This window comes from Xiphophorus maculatus, chromosome 17, assembly GCF_002775205.1.
Source record: "Xiphophorus maculatus strain JP 163 A chromosome 17, X_maculatus-5.0-male, whole genome shotgun sequence".
NCBI lineage: Eukaryota > Metazoa > Chordata > Actinopteri > Cyprinodontiformes > Poeciliidae > Xiphophorus > Xiphophorus maculatus.
In genome coordinates, this window is record NC_036459.1 from 5,503,325 (window position 1) to 5,522,764 (window position 19,440).

Genomic DNA, 19,440 nt, shown 5'->3' on the forward strand with positions numbered 1-19,440 from the left:
CATCATATATGGTATATTTATGATGTAATAGTTAACAATACAGGGTTTATAATTACCTGACTGATATGAAAATGCATATTTCACCAAATGCTAAATAATAAATAACAGTCCAAGTGATGCTTTTATGGGCTATTTGTAATTGTAAACGATGACGTCATTCGCTGACATAAACAAGATGAGGCTGCTGAAGGTTTGTTGCACCTTCTGTGTATTTTTTTTTTATCTTGTTTTTGTTCCCAGTTCTTTTCTCATTTCATTTTCAAATTAGAACAGAAAAATCCTCACTTCTATAAGTGAGCCCGGTGCTGGAAATTGGACACGATTCGCTTTTAAATATGCGAATCGTACTCAGAAGCATCAACTTAACTTCTGAGTACAGAAGCGGTCTGCGGTCATCAGCGTTTTTATGATTTGATTTCTTTAGAACTTATGTAAAGAAAACCACAAGTATTATAGACATTTAGTTATTATTATCGGTTACTTTCTGAAAGATGTGAAACAGAATATAGAAACAATAAGTTGTGTATTGAATAATGTTTAAAATTTGTGCTGAAATTTGGCTTTTTCATCCATGATTCTTCTCATTGTTGTTTGGACGCCGAACGTCATCTTAGCATTTGCTTGCTAGATGGATCATTATCAGCTGCGACCACAAGAGGGCGGTAGAGGAACAAAAAGAAAATCATCTTTGTTTATTACAGTGAGCTCTTTGCACCTGCCGCGCTGACTTCACAACCGCATGCGCAAATGCGGCTCTTTTTTTCCGCTTTGAGTTACTATGACAGCTAGAAAAGACAAAGTGTCGTTTCAGACGAAAATAAAACCATACTATGAACATTGCTTTCTTCCTACACTGTAAAAAAAAATATCCGTAAATTTTACAGTTAAATAAAGTAAACCATGAAAATTTAAAACCGTAAATTAGAAATCAGTTTTCCCAGAACCTTGGGTGGATGGGGTCTGCCCAAGGTTGAGAACTATGTACTGGCTATACAAGCAAGAATTATTTCACTGTGGGCTACCCAAAAACAAGCTGATCCATGGCTTGAGATTGAGGAAAGTGTTTGTAAACCTTGTCGCCCTATAAATATGTTAAATAAACAAAACAGAGAACTGCCACTTATGGTCAAAGATATTTTTTTAATTACTAATACTATTAAGGCATGGGGCATTTTGAGGAAAATGTTTGGTCAGAACAAATATTTTTCATCTCTGACAACACTGGTAGATAATCCGGATCTGACAGTAGAGGGCGCTGGACCTGATCTCAGGTCTTGGCAAGAGGCTGGCATTACTAGAATACACGATCTATGGAACAATGGGAAATTCAAGACATTTGAGGACTTAAGAACACAATATAACATTGTCTCCAGGGACTTTTATAAATATCTTCAAATAAGGCATTACGTTAAGGCAAAAATGGACTCACTTGAGTTCCAAGGGGATTATTATTTACTTGAAAACAGTATTCTCGATTGTCATAAACGTGGGAGATTTGTGTCAAGATTCTATGCTAAATTACAAGCCCTAAAGAAAGATAATATGGAGAATTTGAGATCAACCTGGAACATAACTCTGAAAAGTACAATTGATTCAGAAGCATGGGAAGACATTTTGACTCTGCCTTCTAGAATCTCAGTATGTAACCGTTACAAAGAAATGCAATATAATATTTTACATAACGTATACATATCTCCATATATATATAGCAAGTACACACCAGGAAGCTCTCCAAATTGTCCCAAATGTAAAATAATTACAGGGACTAGAATTCACTGTTTATGGGAGTGTAAAACTATAGAGGCATTCTGGCGAGCAGTATGTCGAGAAATTAGCTCCGCTATAGGACAAACACTTCTCCCTAGTCCAGTCCAGTGTCTCCTTGGGTTCATACCCAGTCATCTGGATACTCACAAAGAAACTGTGCAATTTCTATTGATGTTGGCCAGAAAATCAATAATGCTTAAATGGGTTGGTTGTGATGCCCCTTCAATCCAGCTATGGAAAAATTTACTTTCTGAAGTTATTGTATTAGAAAGATTGAGATATTGTATGAATGGGAAATTTAATGCTTTTAAAAAAAGATGGGAACGTATTCTTGAACACTTCAAAATTCCAAAATTAAAAAACCAGTAATGTGAATCCGAATGACGTGTATGTATAAATTGGTTATGTTTCTCATATGATGCTGTAATTTATGTACATGCCTCTGATTTTGACTTTGTCTTGTTTTTTGTATCAGTGCTGTATAAGTTTTGCCTTGTTATTGTTCTTTCTTTTTCTGTTTTTGTATAAATGTTCAAAAATACCTAATAAACACAATTATAAAAAAAAAAAAAAAAGAAATCAGTTTTAGACTGTTTCTTGAACAAGTAATTACCGTAAATAAGATAATTAGGAAAAAATGTAATTTTTACTGGGGGTTTTTTTCAGAAAATTTACATTGCCCTGCTGTTAAAACAAATCTTGTAATACTTTTAACAGTAATATGCTGTAATTTTTCTAGTAGTACATACTGTAGTTTTTGCACTCATCTTTCTTAAATAATACAGTTAGTAGCTGTCAAGAATGCATACTGTTGTGACAATTACAGAAACATACCGTAATTTTTCTAGCAATGTATACCGTAGTTTTTGCATTCAATAATTATGAAGTATACAGTTCGAAACTGTTCAATATGCATACTGCTGTGGCAATTACAAAAATATACTATAATTTTTCTAGCAGTGTATATCGTAATTTTTACATGTATAATTAATCTAAAGTATACAGGTCAAAACTGTCAATATGCATACTGTTGTGGAAATGAAAAAAGAAATTGTAGTAGCGCTGTAACCTTTGCATTTAATTCTCCTGACAGCCCAAATTATGTAAAAATAAACAAATACTTGCAATCGTCTTAAGTTGTGGGTCCTGAATCTGGAATCTACTAAAGTTTGACTTTTTGAATGGAATTATGGAAATTAAATATCTTTCCACGAAATGTTCTGTACTGTAAATGATCTTGTTGCCAATATTGGATTTTCTTTCATTAACAAATAAATTAAAATAATCTGTACTCAGTCACAGAAAATGTTTTAGAGATATTTGTAGTCTATATTGTAATATAATTTATTCGGTTTAACAAAAGTCATGTAAGTCAAGTTTCCTGCCCGTAGCCCTGGCAGGCAGCCTGTAGTCAGTCTTAATTAATGGGGCCCCTGCACCTGGTCCGCGCGGACAGGCGAAGTGGAGTTCTGGCGGAAGTTTGGAAGTGGTGGATTTGAGGACCCGTCGCACTCGGTGGTTCGCGTTTTTGTCCAGCTATTCCGCTCAGATTGTGCAGAGACTTCATCATCCAACCTTCTCCGTCGGATCGGCTCTCGTTCTCAGGTAAGGAAATATTGCGGAAAATTTCAGAAAACAAATAGTTTGAGTTGCATTCGGTTGGTTGAAAAGACATTTCAGGGGAAACGAGGAGAAAAAGAAGTTGTGGAAAGTTAGCCTCTCCACAAAGCTATTGCTTACATCCGTTTTGTATCGCCATCGCTGTAAGCTATCCATCGAAGTAATATATTTAAGATGTATTCATGCAACCTGTGTGCAGAAACAGTTAAATCTGTTAAAGCCTTTGTTCTCCATCGCAAACTGCATCGCAACGAACCGAGGCGTATGTTCAAGTGTGTTCACTTCTATCGTCGTCATAATAGCATGCCAAGAGTTGCTCTGGGCACAAGTTTAACGAAATTAAAATACACAGTTCCACTTTGTAAATGGCAGTGTGAAGGGATAAAAGCTTTGGTTGTTCACTTGAAGGAGCTTATAGTAGAGGGGCGCCAAGTAACTTGCCCTGTGAAAGGGTGCACCTCTGTGTTTCGTGTAAAATCTTCCTTTACCTCTCACATCTCCAGGAAAGATAAAAATTATTTGGAAAATGTGATTTGTGAAACAAGTAATGAAGATACTCAGAGTGCTGCAAGTGCTATTTTTTGCTCCTATTTTTCCCCATACAACAATCTTGAAACGTTGGTCTTTCTAAGATTGTGTGGTGTGTTACGGTAGATCGTCGTTGCCGCTCCGATCCAAATCAGGGGTTTTCCCCGACTGGGATCGTAACGCACCCTGTTGAATGTGACAGGCAGCCAATCAGAAAGCGCGGATTCTCCTCGTGCTTTCTGAGGGGAAATTACGTCGGGGAATCCCAAACAGCTGATACGGCGCAACACGAAGTCCAGCGGACATCGGAGATGATACGTGGAAACAACATTAATGTTTATTCAACACGCAAAGAATGTAGAAATGACAAGAGGAGGAGCTGGAGCGAAATTGCTACCGCAGTTGATAAACCCGGTAACTTTTCAGCTGTTCTTCGTTAATGATTTTCATTCAGGCAGGACTTTACGCTGACACTAGAGCCACATGCATTGCAGGTAGATTGTAGTAAAGCATTGATTAATGCCTGGTTTTAAAATTAGTTCACTGGACTTGTAGCCATTATTTTGTGCCCATTGTTGGACACCACACGGCAGGAACGAACCGATCGAACCGTTAAACCTAGGATTTCTGTCGGCTAATGTTTGGTCTCTCAGGTTTTGAAAATGGGCCGACAATCGGCCGACAGCTCTAAGATCGTGTCGTGTGCGCTGGGCTTTACACTGAGGAAATGAGAAAGGAGGGTCAGCGGAGAGCACCGGAGTTGAGCCTTTTTTCATTCGGAGGCCGGAAGAGACGATAATGCCGATAATTGAAATGACGTGGATAGTTTTAATTTATCGTACGATTAAGTGATTTATCGTTTATTGGCAGGGTCTAACGATGGCTCACGGCGTTTCAAAAGCCGATGTTCTCTCCGACCGTGACGACGGTAAGGTGTTTACGTCCAATGTATTTTTTTCAAGAAAACCAAAAATCTCTCAAGCTGGTTCTCTGGTTCTTTGGGATCTGCAAAAGAAAAAAAGCACAAGATCTTTGCCGTTTACTTTTCTCTACTCAATATGCCACCCCATGTCCGATCAAAGACCGATCATATGCGGTCGGTCTTGTTGTGTAGAGAGAAGGATTTCAAGGAATTTGGCCATTCCAGAGTTTTTTCGGAACTGTTGACTGACTTGAAAATACTAGAGGAGAATGGGATAACTATGGCAGACGAATCAGTCGCGAAAGGAGCACCGTATGGCATCGCCGGAGACAACCCGGGCTCTCGCCGCATCGGGGGTTTTACGGAAAATGTCAGTACATCTCAGTACTTCTGCAGATATTGTCTGATTACTCGGTCTGAATTTCAGAGTGAAAATCCAGCCATCATCGGACCAGAGCGGACTCCAGAAACGTATCGATCTGCCACTAAACAGCTGGAAAGAGAGGATGTGACAGAAGTGCAGTGGATTAAGTTCAGGTCAGTGTTTAATACTTTAGAGAACTTTAATGTTTGACTCTTTCAGAGAGACATCAAATGTCTCACGAGTCCAGCTCGTGACCCGTTATCATTATTTTGTAAGCAAAACGGGCCTAGCGGTACTTGTACAAGTTCGAATCGATCAGTTTTCAGTCGCTCGGTCGGCACAACGCATAGCGTCTGCGCCTTGGACACACGCACCATGGGTTCGAGTCCAGCTTATTACTCGGTATCAGACTTTTTTTTCCAGCCAAACCTACGCGGTGGTATTTGTAGAAGTTCGAATCGATCAATTTTCAGTCGCTCGGTCGGCACAACGGATAGCGTCTGCACTTTGGACACATGCATCCTGGGTTCGAGTCCAGCCTATTACTCGGTATCAGACTTTTTTTTTCAGCCAAACCTACGTGGTGGTATTTGTAGAAGATTGAATGCATTAGTTGTCAATCGCTCCGTTGGCACAACGGATAGCGTCTGCGCTTTGGACACATGAATTCTGTGTACGAGTCCAGCTCGTGACCTGTCATCATTATTTTGTAAGCAAAACGGGCTCAGCGGTACTTGTGCAAGTTCGAATCGATCAGTTGTCAGTCGCTCGGTCGGCACAATGGATAGCGTCTGTGCCTTGGACACATGCACCATGGGTTCGAGTCCAGCTTGTGACCTGTTATCGTCCTTTTGGAAGCAAAGTCTGCTTAGTGGATACTTGTGCAAGTTTGAATCGATCGGTTTTCAGCTGCCTGGCTGGCGCAACGGATAGTGTCTGTGCTTTGGACACCTGAATCCTGTCGTTTTTTGGGACATTTTCGACGTCATAGTATAGCATGTCATTTTTTTGGACATTTTAGACGTAATAGTATAGCATGTCATTTTTTTTTAGAATTTCGACGTCATAGTATAGCACGTCGTTTTTTTGGACATTTTCGACGTCATAGTATATATAGCATGTCGTTTTTTGCACATTTTCGACGTCATAGTATAGCACGTCGTTTTTTTGGACATTTTCGACGTCATAGTATATATAGCATGTCGTTTTTTGCACATTTTCGACGTCATAGTATAGCATGTCGTTTTTTCGACATTTTCGACATCATAGTATATAGCATGTCGTTTTTTTGACATTTTCGACGTCATAGTATAGCACGTCGTTTTTTTGGACATTTTCGACGTCATAGTATATATAGCATGTCGTTTTTTGCACATTTTCGACGTCATAGTATAGCATGTCGTTTTTTCGACATTTTCGACATCATAGTATATAGCATGTCGTTTTTTTGACATTTTCGACGTCATAGTATAGCACGTCGTTTTTTTGGACATTTTCGACGTCATAGTATATATAGCATGTCGTTTTTTGCACATTTTCGACGTCATAGTATAGCATGTCGTTTTTTTGGACATTTTCGACGTCATAGTATAGCATGTCGTTTTTTCGACATTTTCGAAGTCATAGTATAGCATGTCGTTTTTTTGACATTTTCGACGTCATAGTATAGCATGTCATTTTTTTTTAGATTTTCGACGTCATAGTATAGCATGTCATTTTTTTGGACACTTTCGACGTCATAGTATAGCATGTCATTTTTTTTTAGAATTTCGACGTCATAGTATAGCATGTCATTTTTTTTTAGAATTTCGACGTCATAGTATAGCATGTCATTTTTTTTTAGAATTTCGACGTCATAGTATAACATGTCATTTTTTTGGACATTTTCGACGTCATAGTATAGCATGTTGTTTTTTTGGACATTTTCGACGTCATAGTATAGCATGTCGTTCTTTTGACATTTTCGACGTCATAGTATAGCATGTAGGTTTTTTGACATTTTCGAAGTCATATCATGTCGTTTTTTTGGACATTTTCAACGTCATAGTATAGCACGTCGTTTTTTTTGGACATTTTCGACGTCATAGTATAGCATGTCGTTTTTTCGACATTTTCGACGTCATAGTATAGCATGTCGTTTTTTCGACATTTTCGACGTCATAGTATAGCATCATAGTATACTATGATGTCAAAAATGTCGAAAAAACGACATGCTATACTATGTCGTTTTTTTTGGACATTTTCGATGTCATAGTATAGCATGTCGGTTTTTCGACATTTTCGACGTCAGAGTATATTTGACATTTTCGACGTCATAGTACAGCATGTCGTTTTTTTGGACATTTTCGACGTCATAGTATAGCATGTCATTTTTTTTGACATTTTCGACGTCATAGTATATAGCATGTCGTTTTTTTGACATTTTTGACGTCATGGTATAGCGTGTCATTTTTTTGGACATTTTCAACGTCATAGTATAGCGTGTCGTTTTTTTGGACATTTTCGACGTCATAGTATAGCATGTCATTTCTTGGACATTTTCGACGTCATAGTATAGCATGTCGTTTTTTTGACATTTTCGACGTCATAGTATAGCATGTCGTTTTTTTGACATTTTCGACGTCATAGTATAGCATGTCGTTTTTTTTACATTTTCGACGTCATAGTATATAGCATGTCGTTTTTTTGACATTTTCGACGTCATAGTATAGCATGTCGTTTTTTTTTACATTTTCAACGTCATAGTATAGCATGTCATTTTTATGGACATTTTCGACGTCATAGTATAGCACTTCGTTTTTATGGACATTTTCGACGTCATAGTATATATAGCATGTCGGTTTTTGCACATTTTCGACGTCATAGTATAGCACGTCGTTTTTATGGACATTTTCGACGTCATAGTATAGCATGTCGTATATTTGGACATTTTTGACGTCATAGTATAGCATGTCGTTTTTTGCACATTTTCGACGTCATAGTATAGCATGTCGTTTTTTTGGACATTTTCGACGTCATAGTATAGCATGTCGTTTTTTCGACATTTTCGAAGTCATAGTATAGCATGTCGTTTTTTTGACATTTTCGACGTCATAGTATAGCATGTCATTTTTTTTTAGATTTTCGACGTCATAGTATAGCATGTCATTTTTTTGGACACTTTCGACGTCATAGTATAGCATGTCATTTTTTTTTAGAATTTCGACGTCATAGTATAGCATGTCATTTTTTTTTAGAATTTCGACGTCATAGTATAACATGTCATTTTTTTGGACATTTTCGACGTCATAGTATAGCATGTTGTTTTTTTGGACATTTTCGACGTCATAGTATAGCATGTCGTTCTTTTGACATTTTCGACGTCATAGTATAGCATGTAGGTTTTTTGACATTTTCGAAGTCATATCATGTCGTTTTTTTGGACATTTTCAACGTCATAGTATAGCATGTCGTTTTTTTTGGACATTTTCGACGTCATAGTATATATAGCATGTCGTTTTTTTGGACATTTTCGACGTCATAGTATAGCATGACGTTTTTTTCGACATTTTCGACGTCATAGTATAGCATGTCGTTTTTTCGACATTTTCGACGTCATAGTATAGCATGTCGTTTTTTCGACATTTTTGACATCATAGTATACTATGATGTCAAAAATGTCGAAAAAACGACATGCTATACTATGTCGTTTTTTTTGGACATTTTCGATGTGCATGTCGGTTTTTGCACATTTTCGACATCATAATATAGCATGTCGTTTTTTTAGACATTTTCGACGTCATAGTATAGCATGTCGTTTTTTCGACATTTTCGACGTCAGAGTATATTTGACATTTTCGACGTCATAGTACAGTATGTCGTTTTTTTGGACATTTTCGACGTCATAGTATAGCATGTCGTTTTTTTGGACATTTTCGACGTCATAGTATAGCATGTCATTTTTTTTTACATTTTCGACGTCATAGTATATAGCATGTCGTTTTTTTGACATTTTTGACGTCATGGTATAGCGTGTCATTTTTTTTGACATTTTCGACGTCATAGTATAGCGTGTCGTTTTTTTGGACATTTTCGACGTCATAGTATAGCATCTCATTTTTTTGGAAATTTTCGACGTCATAGTATAGCATGTCGTTCTTTTGACATTTTCGACGTCATAGTATAGCATGTCATTTTTTTTTAGAATTTCGACGTCATAGTATAGCATGTCATTTCTTGGACATTTTCGACGTCATAGTATAGCATGTCGTTTTTTTGACATTTTCGACGTCATAGTATAGCATGTCGTTTTTTTGACATTTTCGACGTCATAGTATAGCATGTCGTTTTTTTTACATTTTCGACGTCATAGTATATAGCATGTCGTTTTTTTGACATTTTCGACGTCATAGTATAGCATGTCGTTTTTTTTACATTTTCAACGTCATAGTATAGCATGTCATTTTTATGGACATTTTCGACGTCATAGTATAGCATGTCGTTTTTATGGACATTTTCGACGTCATAGTATAGCATGTTGTTTTTTTGGACATTTTCGACGTCATAGTATAGCATGTCGTTCTTTTGACATTTTCGACGTCATAGTATAGCATGTAGGTTTTTTGACATTTTCGAAGTCATATCATGTCGTTTTTTTGGACATTTTCAACGTCATAGTATAGCATGTCGTTTTTTTTGGACATTTTCGACGTCATAGTATATATAGCATGTCGTTTTTTTGGACATTTTCGACGTCATAGTATAGCATGACGTTTTTTCGACATTTTCGACGTCATAGTATAGCATGTCGTTTTTTCGACATTTTCGACGTCATAGTATAGCATGTCGTTTTTTTCGACATTTTTGACATCATAGTATACTATGATGTCAAAAATGTCGAAAAAACGACATGCTATACTATGTCGTTTTTTTTGGACATTTTCGATGTGCATGTCGGTTTTTGCACATTTTCGACATCATAATATAGCATGTCGTTTTTTTAGACATTTTCGACGTCATAGTATAGCATGTCGTTTTTTTCGACATTTTCGACGTCAGAGTATATTTGACATTTTCGACGTCATAGTACAGTATGTCGTTTTTTTGGACATTTTCGACGTCATAGTATAGCATGTCGTTTTTTTGGACATTTTCGACGTCATAGTATAGCATGTCATTTTTTTTTACATTTTCGACGTCATAGTATATAGCATGTCGTTTTTTTGACATTTTTGACGTCATGGTATAGCGTGTCATTTTTTTTGACATTTTCGACGTCATAGTATAGCGTGTCGTTTTTTTGGACATTTTCGACGTCATAGTATAGCATCTCATTTTTTTGGAAATTTTCGACGTCATAGTATAGCATGTCGTTCTTTTGACATTTTCGACGTCATAGTATAGCATGTCATTTTTTTTTAGAATTTCGACGTCATAGTATAGCATGTCATTTCTTGGACATTTTCGACGTCATAGTATAGCATGTCGTTTTTTTGACATTTTCGACGTCATAGTATAGCATGTCGTTTTTTTGACATTTTCGACGTCATAGTATAGCATGTCGTTTTTTTTACATTTTCGACGTCATAGTATATAGCATGTCGTTTTTTTGACATTTTCGACGTCATAGTATATAGCATGTCATTTTTATGGACATTTTCGACGTCATAGTATAGCATGTCGTTTTTATGGACATTTTCGACGTCATAGTATAGCATGTTGTTTTTTTGGACATTTTCGACGTCATAGTATAGCATGTCGTTCTTTTGACATTTTCGACGTCATAGTATAGCATGTAGGTTTTTTGACATTTTCGAAGTCATATCATGTCGTTTTTTTTGACATTTTCGACGTCATAGTATAGCGTGTCGTTTTTTTGGACATTTTCGACGTCATAGTATAGCATCTCATTTTTTTGGAAATTTTCGACGTCATAGTATAGCATGTCGTTTTTTTAGACATTTTCGACGTCATAGTATAGCATGTCGTTTTTTCGACATTTTCGACGTCAGAGTATATTTGACATTTTCGACGTCATAGTACAGTATGTCATTTTTTTGGACATTTTCGACGTCATAGTATAGCATGTCGTTTTTTTGGACATTTTCGACGTCATAGTATAGCATGTCATTTTTTTTTACATTTTCGACGTCATAGTATATAGCATGTCGTTTTTTTGACATTTTTGACGTCATGGTATAGCGTGTCATTTTTTTTGACATTTTCGACGTCATAGTATAGCGTGTCGTTTTTTTGGACATTTTCGACGTCATAGTATAGCATCTCATTTTTTTGGAAATTTTCGACGTCATAGTATAGCATGTCGTTCTTTTGACATTTTCGACGTCATAGTATAGCATGTCATTTTTTTTTAGAATTTCGACGTCATAGTATAGCATGTCATTTCTTGGACATTTTCGACGTCATAGTATAGCATGTCGTTTTTTTGACATTTTCGACGTCATAGTATAGCATGTCGTTTTTTTGACATTTTCGACGTCATAGTATATAGCATGTCGTTTTTTTGACATTTTCGACGTCATAGTATAGCATGTCGTTTTTTTTACATTTTCAACGTCATAGTATAGCATGTCATTTTTATGGACATTTTCGACGTCATAGTATAGCATGTCGTTTTTATGGACATTTTCGACGTCATAGTATAGCATGTTGTTTTTTTGGACATTTTCGACGTCATAGTATAGCATGTCGTTCTTTTGACATTTTCGACGTCATAGTATAGCATGTAGGTTTTTTGACATTTTCGAAGTCATATCATGTCGTTTTTTTGGACATTTTCAACGTCATAGTATAGCATGTCGTTTTTTTTGGACATTTTCGACGTCATAGTATATATAGCATGTCGTTTTTTTGGACATTTTCGACGTCATAGTATAGCATGACGTTTTTTCGACATTTTCGACGTCATAGTATAGCATGTCGTTTTTTCGACATTTTCGACGTCATAGTATAACGTCATTTTTTTGGAAATTTTCGACGTCATAGTATAGCATCTCATTTTTTTGGAAATTTTCGACGTTATAGTATAGCATGTCGTTTTTTTGGACATTTTCGACGTCATAGTATATATAGCATGTCGTTTTTTAGAACATTTTCGACGTCATAGTATAACGTCATTTTTTTGGAAATTTTCGACGTCATAGTATAGCATGTCGTTTTTTTGGACATTTTCGACGTCATAGTATAACAGGTCATTTCTTGGACATTTTCGACGTCATAGTATAGCATGTCGTTTTTTTGGACATTTTTGACGTCATAGTATAGCACGTCGTTTTTATGGACATTTTCGACGTCATAGTATATATAGCATGTCGGTTTTTGCACATTTTCGACGTCATAGTATAACAGGTCATTTCTTGGACATTTTCGACGTCATAGTATAGCACGTCGTTTTTTTGGACATTTTCGACGTCATAGTATAGCATGTCATTTTTTGGACATTTTCGACGTCATGTCATTTTTTTTTGGACATTTTTGACGTCATAGTATAGCATGTCGTTTTTTGGACATTTTCGACGTCATAGTATAGCATGTCGTTTTTTTGGACATTTTCGACGTCATAGTATAGCATGTCGTTTTTTTGACATTTTCGACGTCATAGTATAGCATGTCGGTTTTTGCACATTTTCGACGTCATAGTATAGCATGTCGTTTTTTTGGACATTTTCGACGTCATAGTATAGCATGTCGTTTTTTTGACATTTTCGACGCCATAGTATAGCATGTCGTTTTTTTGACATGCTATGTCGACCTCACATTGTGAGGTGAAACTCAGGTTCAGATACTTCAAATAATGTTACAGTTCAGATCTCTTCCTGGAGGTTGAGGAGAATCTGATCTTTGACCTCTGTACTGTACGAAAATGTCCTAAAAAACGACATGCTATACTATGACGTCGAAAAAACGACATACTATACTATGACGTCGAAAATGTCCAAAAAAACGACATGCTATACTATGACGTCGAAAATGTCCAAAAAAAACGACATACCACTGACATATTCTATGACGTCGAAAATGTCCAAAAAATGACATGCTATACTATGACGTCGAAAATGTCCAAAAAATGACATGCTATGATGTCAAAAATGTCCGAAAATGGACATAATATACTATGATGTTGAAAATGTCCGAAATATGACGTCAAAAATGTCCGAAAAATGACGTCAAAAATGTCCAAAAAATGACATGCTATACTATGACGTCGAAAATGACCAAAAAAACGACATGCTATACTATGACGTCAAAAATGTCCAAAAAAAAATGACATGACGTCGAAAATGTCCAAAAAATGACATGCTATACTATGACGTCAAAAATGTCCGAAAAAGGACATGCTATACTATGATGTTGAAAATGTCCGAAAAATAACATACTATGACGTCGAAATGTCCGACAAATGACTTACCATATTATGACGTCGAAAATGTCCAAAAAAACGACATGACGTCGAAAATGTCCAAAAAACGACATGCTATACTATGACGTTGAAAATGTCCCAAAAAATTACATACTATAAAACTATGACGTCAAAAATGTCCAAAAACCGACATGCTATACTCTGACGTCGAAAATGTCCTAAAAAACGACATGCTATAATATGACGTCGAAAATGTCGAAAAAACTTCCGGTCATGTCGTGGTGCTGAACGGACGTGCGGTGGAGCCCTCTCCAATTTCCTTCTAAAAAACTAAATTAACAACCTGTACTATCTTGCTTTTCGTTTCTTTAGTTAACTGTACTAGTTATCGCTGACCAAATGGCACCAAAGAACTCAAAACCAACCTCCAAAAAGACTTTAATAACATCTATGTTGAGCCCAGCGCAACAGTCTAGGAGCAGCAAGCTAGCTAGCGTTAGCATGGCCTTCAGCGACGGGGCAGCTTCTCCCCCAGATGGCAGTGGCTCTTCGGATATGCCTCCCGTCAACAACGAATCCACAGTCACAGATGGTGATGGTCTGGCGGCCATGGAAGCAGGTAGCTCTAGTGACCTCGTGGCAGCTATTAACTCGATGAAAGATGACTTTGTGAAGAGATTTGATAGCCTGCTAACTGCTATCCAGGGGGTGCAATCGGATATAAGAATTGTTGCCGCGCGTGTTACACAAGCGGAGGACAGAATCAGCGCTAGCGAGGATTCTGTTGCTTCCCTGCAAGCCGATAACACTGCTACGAAAACTACCATTGAGGCTCTGCAACTAAAGATAGACGACCTGGAAAATCGTAGTCGCCGTTCCAACCTCCGTCTTATCGGTCTCCCTGAGGGGACTGAAGGTTCTGACATGTGTGCATTTTTGGAGAAATGGCTGCCTGAGGTGCTTGGTGCAGAAACGTTCCCGATCCCGCTGATCATAGAGAGAGCATACAGAGTCGGGCGGGTTGACGCTGCGGGGACACGGTCCAGAGCGGTGGTCATGAAGCTGCTGAACTACGCGGACAAAGTCCGGATCATGAAGGCTGCCAGGACGAGGGGAGAAATACGTTTGAAGAATAACAGAGTCATGTTCTTCCCGGACGTTTCTGCCGAACTTCTGAAAAAGCGCAAGATATTTGACCAAGTGAAAAAGGATCTGTCTTCTATTTCTCTGGAGCTACCGGAGCTGCGCTACGGTGTTGTTCACCCGGCCACACTTTTGGTGACGTACAAGAAGAAACGTCACGCTTTTGACAAGGCAGCAGAAGCTGAGTCCTTCGTCCTGCAGCTCCAGCGGGAGCGTAACCTGGTTACGAACCAGGTAGAGGTCCAAGAAAGGTGAACAATTATATGACGTGGTCTAATCATATCTCACTATGTATGCAAATATGGTCACATATCTGTAAGTGCACTTGTATATTCATATCTTTTCAATTCTTTGACTTGATGGTTTATAATGGTTATTAATGCAGCTCTATTTTGTGTTTAATACACATGGTCAATTTACAATATGGTTAGGGTAACTAAGGTTAAGACATGCAAATGTGTGTTTATTTTCATTATAGTTTATTGGTTGTTAAGTTCATTACTGATTTTCTGGGGGCTGCGGTTTGATGGGGTTTCTCTATATGCTGTTCCTCTTCGTCATGAGTGCTGGGGTGGACCAGCAGGGCTTCATGGCCGAGCCTGGATGGCTCCTTGGGAAGTGTTCTCAGTGGGTTGGGTGGGTGTACTTCGTTTGGGGATTTACACCCTATTGTCTAATTGTTGTTGGTTGTGTCTGTATTTTCTTGTCTTTGTCTGTCATGTTTTCCCTCTGCAGCTCACTCTTTAATACACATGCCATGGCTGAAATAATTTTTTCTTTTTTCTGATGGCCTCTGACCTTCAATTCACCTCTTGGAATGTAAGAGGTCTGAATAAACTTGTCAAACTGAGACAGGTGATGAAAAGGATTCAACAATTAAAGGCTAAGATAGATTTCCTCCAGGAGACTCATTTGACCCCTGATGATGTTAGTAGAGTGAGGAGAAGATGGCATGGTCGGGTTTTTTCTACTTCCTTTAGCTCACACTCGAGGGGCGTAATCACACTAATCCACAGCTCGGTGCCATTCCAGCTCATCAATGTAACTGAGGATCGATATGGCAGATATCTAATTGTACAATGTGTGATTCTGTCTGTGAAACTAAATTTGGTCAATATTTACGGGGCAAACAATGATAACCCTGCTTTTTTTAGACACCTGTTTCTGTCTGTAGCGTCGCTTCCTGGAGGGTACATCATAGGAGGTGATTTTAACTGTACACTCATTCCAACGTTAGCTAGATCAACAGGCAAAGATGTTTCTCATGCTCAAACAAGGAAAGAACTACTTAACTTTATGAAAGAACTCAACTTGGTTGACATATGGAGAAATATGCATCCTAATCAGTTTTCTTTCTCATGCTATTCTGGTACTTGCCAAACATTTTCAAGAATTGATTACTATTTAGTCTCAGCTGATCTAGTTCCACACATTACTAATAGTTGGCATGACAGCATAGTAATATCTGATCACGCTCCGGTGTCATTCTGCCTTAGGGTTCCTAATCTTTCCTTTTCATCTAAGTGGCGTCTACAATCAATTTGGCTTAGGGACCCAGATTTCATACAATTTATTGGAGCAAAAATAGATATGTATTTTGAATTGAACACTCACCAAACCTCGGCTACAGTGAGATGGGAGGCCTTTAAGGCATTCTTAAGAGGCCAAATGATCAGTTTTACCAGCTTCAAGCATAAAACTAACAAACAAGAATTGGAACAACTAGATAGATCTATTAAAAGCACAGAAACACAACTATTTCATAATCCTTCAACCCAACTAAACACAGAACTTCTTAGGTTAAGAGCCAAATACAACATGCTGTCTACAAATAAAGCAATTAAAAGTTTAATGAGACTGAAACAATCATATTTTGAACAAGGTGAGAAGGCTAGTAAGTTGTTGGCTTGGCGTATCAAACAGGAACAAACAGATAAAGCAATAAACTCAATTCAAACAGCTGAAGGAGTGTTTACATCTGACCTAAAAGAAATAAACAGCACGTTTTCAAAATTTTACTACAATTTGTATAGCTCAGATTACTCAGACCTAGCTCCCCATGCACAAACTGTTTTCTTGGATTCATTAGAATTTACTCCCCTAGATAGTGAATCCTTAAACTCACTTGATTTTGAGCTCAATGCACAATTATTATCTGAGGCTATAACCGGTTTGAAAGGTGGTAAAAGCCCAGGGCCTGATGGAATCCCAATTGAAATATATAAAATTTTTCAATCCAAACTGATACCTCCTATGATTGACATGTATCTGGAATCCTTTAGTAAAGGATCTCTCCCTCCCTTACTTAATACAGCAATCATCTCCCTACTCCTGAAGCCAGGTAAACCTGCAACTCAATGCAGCTCATATAGGCCAATTTCTCTTATTAATAATGATGTTAAAATTTTGTGTAAAGTGTTAGCTAGGAAGTTGGAGCTACTCTTACCCATGTTGATTCACCCTGATCAAAATGGTTTTGTACAAGGAAGACAGGGTTTTCACAACATCAGAAGGGTGTTTAATGTAATTTTTGAAAAATCTGGAGCTGGATGCAGAGAAGGCCTTTGACAGGATAGAATGGCAATATATGTTTGCTGTTATGGAACGCTTTGGCATAGGAGGGAAATTTCTTAGCTGGGTAAAGCTAATTTACTCTAACCCACAAGCTGAAATTTTAACCAATGGTCTAACTTCATCTCCCTTTAAATTGAAACGTGGAACAAGACAGGGCTGCCCCCTTTCTCCTCTGTTGTTCACATTGGCCATCGAACCTTTAGCTATGGCAATTCGCAAACACGATAATATAACCGGTATAAGATTAGGGAGCTTAGAAAACCATATAGCATTGTATGCAGACGACATAATCCTGTTTTGCTCCAAGCTGGGTAACACTGTGCCCGCAATAACTGATTTAATTAAGTCTTTTGGAGTTTTTTCAGGATATAAGGTAAATGATGCAAAATCTGAAATACTGTACCTATCAGAAAACGAACGTCTCAATCCTCCAATTTCAACTCCATATGTAGCGTCTAAACAAGGATTTACCTATCTAGGTGTTAAAGTTACCCCTAAAATACATAATATCATTCCAACTAATTATAACCCCCTTACAGAATCAGTTATGCAATTAATAGAAAGATGGTCCAGACTACCCATTTCCTTAATAGGCCGCATCAATATCATAAAAATGACAATATTGCCAAAATTTCTATACGTTTTCCAATCAGTTCCACTTTCCCCTCCCCTCTTCTTCTTTAAGGAGATAAATAAAACTTTTTCCAACTTCATCTGGAACGGTAAGCGTCCTAGAGTGAGACTGTCCCTTTTATATCTACCTTTTGACAGGGGTGGTTTACAATTGCCAAATTTATTATGGTATTTCTGGGCAGCCCAGATCAGGGCAGCTATGTTTTACTTTATTTCCAGAGAGCCCCCAGCGTGGGTTACAATGGAGTCCCAGCATATCTCTATTCCTATAAACTTATACTTGTACTCATCAGACAGGAAAAAACTTATTAAACAAACAAAAAACCCTTTTCTGAAAAATACAATGCTTGTCTGGCAAAAAGTACTTGATTATTTGGGAGAAAAACAACAGCTATCCCAGTTCTCACCCATCTTTGGAAACAGGGACTTTGGTCCAGGTAGAGCAGACCCAGGTTTTAAACTCTGGTCTGCTAAGGGGTTAGCTAAGGTATCTGATCTTTTTATAGGGAGAGTATTTATGTCATTCGAAGAACTTAAAAACAAACATGACATTCCTACTAAACATTTCTATAAATATCTTCAAGTTCGGAATTTCATTTTATGCAAGCAACAAAATAATCTTGATCTGCCCTCTTTGTCTCCACTAGAAGACATTATTGTAAGTCACCTATATGACGGAGGACAGGTGTCTCTAATTTATTCCTTGTTGGTTGACAATTGTAAAGAATCTTCGACTAACATCCTAAAAGCACGGGAAGCGGACTTGGGAGAGAACTTGTCGAGTGAGGAATGGTCAGTAGCTTGCACTTCGATTCATACACAATCTGCTAACACAAATTCCAAATTATTACAATACAAATGGCTGACTAGGCAATACATCACTCCAGCTAAATTGCATAATTTTAACCCTAATATTCCTGACACTTGCATTAAATGTACTTCCCAAAAAGGTTCTTTATTTCATTGCATGTGGGCGTGTCCCCGAGTGTTAGCGTTTTGGAAAGATGTATTGATTGTGATAGGTCAGATGATTGGTAAAAAGGTTCCTTTGGATCCTAAAATGTGCATCTTGAATATTTATCCTGAAGACTTTGTTATCCCAAACAACTTGAGATCCTTACTTAATGTCTCCTTTTTGGAAGCTAAACGTTGCATTGCGCTCTCTTGGAAGAAAAGGACATTATGTGGAATTTCACAATGGACCACACAAATGACGTTCTACTTTGCACTTGAGAAAATCAGTTACTTTACTAAGAATAAGCTTGATAAATTTTGGGTGGTCTGGTCTGTCTTTTACACTTGGCTGTGCCAAAATGATATCCAACTTGATGGATGGAAAGAGGGATGGCTATAAGGCCATATGGTGAGTCAAATTGATGTTTATGTCGGTTGGTCAGTTAAGGGTCTGCTGCAACCCCCCGCCCCCCCCTTTTTTTTTTTTTGTCTACCCTGTGTATATGCCCTTTGGGTTTTCGTCTGTTCTAGGTCTACATTCTAAGTATTTGTAAGTGAATATATGTATGTTTCTTG